Source organism: Terrapene carolina, unplaced genomic scaffold, assembly GCF_002925995.2.
Source record: "Terrapene carolina triunguis isolate 2854851 unplaced genomic scaffold, T_m_triunguis-2.0 Scaffold42, whole genome shotgun sequence".
In the NCBI taxonomy this organism is placed as follows: domain Eukaryota; kingdom Metazoa; phylum Chordata; order Testudines; family Emydidae; genus Terrapene; species Terrapene triunguis.
In genome coordinates this window covers 2,396,294-2,402,444 of record NW_020664393.1, presented here as the reverse complement: position 1 = coordinate 2,402,444, position 6,151 = coordinate 2,396,294, and positions in this window count along the sequence as shown.

Below are 6,151 nucleotides of genomic sequence, written 5' to 3'. Positions count from 1 at the left end.
CAGTGCAAGGCAGACTGGATCAAGGTTTGTGATGACTGATGTCAGAGAAGGAAAGAATCTGCTGCTCAGATTCAGAGAATTGCTAGTGCATAAGTGTGCCTTACCTGTGGACGGGATTATCACTCACTCATCGGACTGAGCAGCCATCAAGAACTCATCGGCGCATACACCATGCTCTGTGAAGGACGATGGTGCCACTTACTATGTTGTTGACTCATATTCAGTTTGTGATCCACTTTAATCCCCAGATCCTTTTCTGCAGTACTGCTCCTTAGCCAGTTTCTTCCCATTTTCTATCTGTGCATTTGATGTTTTCCTTCCTAAGTGTAGAACTTTTCACTTGAATATATTGAATTGCATCTTTTGACATCAATTTATCAAGGATATTCTGAATTCTAATCCTGTTTTACAAAGTGCTTGCAACCCTTCCCAGCTTGGTGTCATCCACATATTTTATAAACATACTCTCCACCATCATCAAAGTCATTAATGAAAGTGTTGAATAGTATTGGAACTAGGGCAGACCCCACTTGATATGTTCTTTCAGCTTGTCATCAAAGCATGGATAACTACTTTGAGTATGATTTTTCAGCCATTGTGCATCCACCTTATAGCACAGGGGTCGGCAACCTTCAGCACGCGGCCCATCAGGGTAATCTGCTGGCGGGCCACGAGACATTTTATTTATGTTGACCGACTGCAGGCACGGCCCCCCGCAGCTCCCAGTGGCCGCGGGTCAGCGTTCCCGGCCAGTGGGAGCTGCGGGAAGCGGAGCGTGCCATGTGCCGAAGGTTGCCGACTCTTGTTATAGCAATTGCATCTAGACCACATATCCCTAGTTTGCTTATGAGACTGTCAAGTGAAACAGTGTCAAAAGTCCTTCTAAATTCCAGATATGTCATGTCTAATGCTTTCCCCATCGTTCCCCACCCCTCCACCAGCTGGACTGGTTACCCTGTGAAAGAAGTTCAAAATGCTTATGAGTTTATGAGAAGTTTGGCAAAAAATAGTCTATAGTGTAGTATCTTAAATTTTTGAAGTTTCTGCTGTCCTAGTTTTAGCCAGAGCTTTATACACCTTATTCTTATCATATTCCTTCTTTCTACCTAAAACAACTGCAGTGTCAAAGCAAAGATCACTATGGTTATCTCTCCCTGGAAACCAAAAGACAAGTCTCAGGTTTGCTGCAGCTTTGATGCAACAACAAAACTTTGAGTTCAAGGACTGAATTTTCTGCTTCTAAACATGGGTTGTGGAGCCCAAATATAGAATGATGACGAGACAGTTTCCAGAACTATGCGGATTACATACGGTAATAATATACTGGGCCTGACAGACAAAACATCTAGGAAATAATGAGGTTGACTTACTTTTTCCATCTGGATCAAAAAGATGAACCAAAATGTAGCCTCTTTCTCTAATGGCTAGATTGACCTTCTTGATCTCCTGGGATGGCTTCAACCAGTCAGACACCAATGTAATTTATCCTAATGGAATACACCATCAACGTGATGATGCAAACTTTTAGGCATGCCTAGGAAGAGCAAAAAGGTTCACAAAAGTGCCCTACAGAAAGTTTGTGAACATGAACAAAAGTCAAGCAAACCACTGTGGGTTCACAGACCAGTCAAAACTTAAATTGGGGTAGATTAATGCAATAGATGGCATTATTTTGCCCTGAACTCCCTGGTTGTCTAGAAGCTTTCTGTAGATATGGGCAGGAATTTTAGTGGCAAATGAAACTTTTTTCAGAAAAGGGTGAGTTTTGACAAAAAAAATTTTACTTGAAAATTTTTTTTTGAAATGGACAACATTTTGTTTTGACAATTTAAAAATGAGAAATTGATTTTTCTGGTTCAAAATGACTTCATTTCGAAACTTTAACTAATGTAAAAATGTTTTTGAATAGTCAAAATTAAAACAAAACAGCTTGACTGCTTTGAACTGATTTTTTTTTTCAGATTTTTGAGTTCATGAAAATGTTTGAGATTTTGATTTTTCTCCGGGTTTGAAATGTTTCTTTTGATACTTTCAACATTTTCATGGGATGGGAAAATTGCTTCCCACCCAGTTCTAGTTCTACATTCACATCTACAAGTTTATTGCTTCTAATGTACTGAAATATTAAATTATCTTGATAGTGCTTGCCGTTTGCTCTTCATAACAAGCCCACTGTTGATTACCAAGTGCCTAGTCCTGCATAGCTGCTTTTGAAGGCAAGAAGGTGTAAGGAGCAAGGCAGTCTTGGTCCTTGTGCTCTTGGTATGCAAGGTCTCCAGAGCTATGAAAACACAGTGAGCCACCATGGGCTCCACCCAGGCCTGTCTGCTCCAGCCAGCAGAGCTGGGCTGATATGATGGTGCTGTAAAAGGGAATAAATTATTCCACTGCTTAGTGTGTTCCATCAGTGTTCCTGGAGATTTGGGGCTTGATCCTGCCAGGAGCTGAACACTCCTGTGAAGTGTCGTGTCCTCAACTCCCACAGACGTCAATGGGAGTTGAAGGTGCTCAACACCATCTTGTAGGATGGAGCTCATTGTACCTGCCTCAGGCACAATGCCACGGGAAGTTGATGCAGCTACACAGCATCTTTTCACATCCCAAATATAGGTGACAATGCCACAATCTAACCTATTTCTAACTTACCTTCTATGACACTCTTCATTTTAGTCTCTTATCTTGTCCAGGTGAGTTTTTAAGGTATGTTCTTGGAGCCCTAATAAACTTACCTGCTTTTCCAATTTGCCACTGTCTGAGGCTCTCTTTCTTTACTCCTACAGTAGCTACATAAACAAGCTGTGTCTTTTTAAATCAGGATTCTTGCTGTAAATAGCCTCCAGGCTGATTCTATGGTTTTAAGTTTTCCTCTTTGACTGTCACTCTGCTGTTGATCTTTTTTTTTCTTATAGTTTATGATAAGATGTTTTAAAGTTTATGTTGTGGGAAATACCATCTATTATGATAACAAATGTGAAATAATTGTGCATAAGTCACTATTGCTCACTTTTTGTTTTACCTTCTGTTTCTTATATTACAAAAAAAGAAAGAAATTACCTTCTCCTTTTAGATGCCAGAACAAGTAGCTCTAAAAAGCAGCCATTTTATTAATAAATTTGGTGCTTCAAATTGCACCCAGTATTACATTCAACTACCATCATTTAATACTAGGGTAGACAAAGACACCTCACATTATTTTTGTTGACAGATTTTGCAGCTTTTTAAATTCTTTTCACATAAGATAATTTTATAGCCTAATGGAATGTAAAGATGGAAGAATCCTATTAAATAATCCAGCCCATCTTCCTGTGGCCAATGGAGAATCTTTCTGCACAGTATATTTTCTAGTGCTTTGCCTAGTCTAGCTTAAAAGTCCCATGTGATGGTCCTTTTGTCTTTATTCTGGTCTGGGGGTCAAATTGCTATTTGTTTCTTGAGACTTATTAGCAAACATTTTCCATCCTGAGGACATTTATATAGGAAAGACCTTTTAACAATATATTTGGTGTCATGATAGCAAAAAACCCAACCCCAAGCCTCACCTGCAATTTAACTTACCCTTCCCTCCTCTTCTAGAGCTTCAAGCCAAGAAACACTGTATTCCATTGAGTTTTCCAGTCCTGACATATTTCCAAGGTATCATATGTGTTGATCACTCTTCTGCTGTCAAACTTCCAGTTCATTCAGGCTTTTCATTTTATAATGGATCAAGTTGACAAATACAAATGCCTGATAGACATATTTCTGGATGCCTGAGGAGCAGCTGTGCCAGTGACCAAGAGTGCACTTTCATTGGATAGTAGACAGGGCCACCAAGAGCGGGTTCGGGCCCCGTTGAAAAAAGTTTTTCGCCCCACCCCCCACCCCCCCCCAGCAAGGGTGGACCAGCTAAACAGGGCCGATGGGGGGGGACAACAAGCTGGGCCCCGGGCCCCCTTCCGGACCGCTGGGCCCCAGTAATTTGTACCAGCTTCCCCCCCCCCCCCCGTCGGCCTTGGTAGTAGATGGCAGCATTTTCTTTCAGATATGCACCTTACTGCAGTTACCCATGTCTTTTTGTCTGAAATATTGTAATGCTTTCTGCACGGGGTTACACCAGATGGCCATACAGTAACTTTATCTGGTGTAGAATGTGGCCTCCCCCTGCATTACAGGCATTTTGTGTAGAGAACACATTCACCTGATACAACCTGAGATGTTGTCTTCAATCTAAAAAATCCTAAATAGTTTAGATCCTGCATGTATGACAGCATCCTTTTACTCATCTAATAACTCACTGGTTAATATCAGCTGAAGCATTTGGATCTTGAGCTGATACTCTCCGCATTGAACAGCAGATGGACTTTAATGAGGGGGCTCCCAAGTTTGTAATTTGCTTCTTCCCTTGGTCTGATCATTTCAGAGGATTGAACCAAATCTGGGAACTTCACTACATGATGCCTGGTGTGATGCCACCAACTGTGGTCAATCTGGCAGGTGCAACAGTCCTCAGATGATGCGTGTTTGATGATGACTTGGTCTGACAAAGCCCAAGTCTATAGACCCTCCTGTTATGCTGGAATGATTTCGGCAGCTTTGAAAAAAGGTGGATTAAGGAGGTTGCTAGTTGGGTTCAATGGTGAGGTAGGAGAGGCAGGGGTTGTATAAATTTTTGATAAGCTGTTGGAGTGAGCTGAGTTCATAACTTGTTGTTTTGTAATGTTTGTGTAGACAGGGCACAGGATAGGCTTGCTTCTAAATAAAAATCCAAATGAATAAAATATTCACACGTCAAGTTGCACAAATAGCTTCCTTTTTTCCTTCTCAATGACTTCAAGTGGAACTTCACACTGCATTAGGGGTCTGCAGAATTGGGGTCAGAGTTGGATGGTATATCAGTTATTCAAATGATCCATTAAGCAAATGGATCCATTAGCTCCATCGAGCTAATTCACATTATAAGCACATCTCCCTATGACAAATATTAGATTCCTCTGCCTCACACGTAAAAGCTTCCTAATCTAGAGTGTTTTTAGCCTGGTGGGATTTTTCAAAGCACCTATGTGAATAAGGAGTAAAAGTTTTATTGGAAGTCAGTTTTAGGATTTGTGTCCTTAAGTCATGTAGGCATTTCAGAAAATCCCTCTCTATAGCTGTGCCAGCAGAAGGATTTTTTTTTAAGACAGAACTTCTTGTTTCTATGAGAATAGAATTATTACTCCCTAAAATTCAAATTGTTTGAAACTGTCACTGCTAAATGCTAAAACAAAACATGGTTCTCTGTATTTTCCTGCCAGCTTCTCTTCACATGGACTCATCTTTTTCCACTTGATTTAACATAAACCTATTTTTTTTCCAGTAAACATCTTGAAAGAAAAATGGTCGAAGTTATTAAACAAGCTATGTTATTTCCTTTAGATACCCTTCCATATGTATAGGTATTACTTACTGCTATTAGGTGTATGCACTTCATGAATGTTTTAGATTTGTTTTTTAAACACTTTTAACAACTAGTACTACTGAACCAGCTCTTCAGTTGGTATAGCCATTAGGGCTGTGTGTGAATAACTTGTTTTTGTTGTTGTTGTTGTTGTTTGTTGTTTTTGTTCAGTGGCCAAAACAAAACAACACAAAAAAACAAAAAACACAAACAAACAAACAAACAAATAAAACTGATTCAGGTCAACTGAAACTACACATTTTTTTCCCAGCAAAACAAAAACTTTTAAAAAATTCATTTTTGGTCAAATGAAATATTTACTTGACCAAAAACTAAACCTTTGAAGATTTTAAACCTCTTAAATGTGTTTTATTAATTAAAAAGAGTGAAATTCCAAAATGAAACATCTTTGCAAAATTGAGTCAAACATTTTAGTTTCAGAACAGCTATATCAAACTGCTTCAACTATTCTGAATTTTTGTTGATTTGACCCAAACTATTTGCTGAACTGAACCTGAATTCATTGAGTGTTTTGGTTGACCTGAGATGTTGTACAGAAAGAATCTGCAAGATTTAGATATAGCCTGGATGTGAGGACCTGGAGAGAGGTCCAAATCTAAGCTGACACCCAGGTAAGGGGCCTGAGTGACAGGTGAAATGGTGGTGGTGTCTACCAGGATCAAGAAAGGAGGTAGCGAGGAGAGTTTGGGTAAGAAGATTAAGATCTCAATTCTA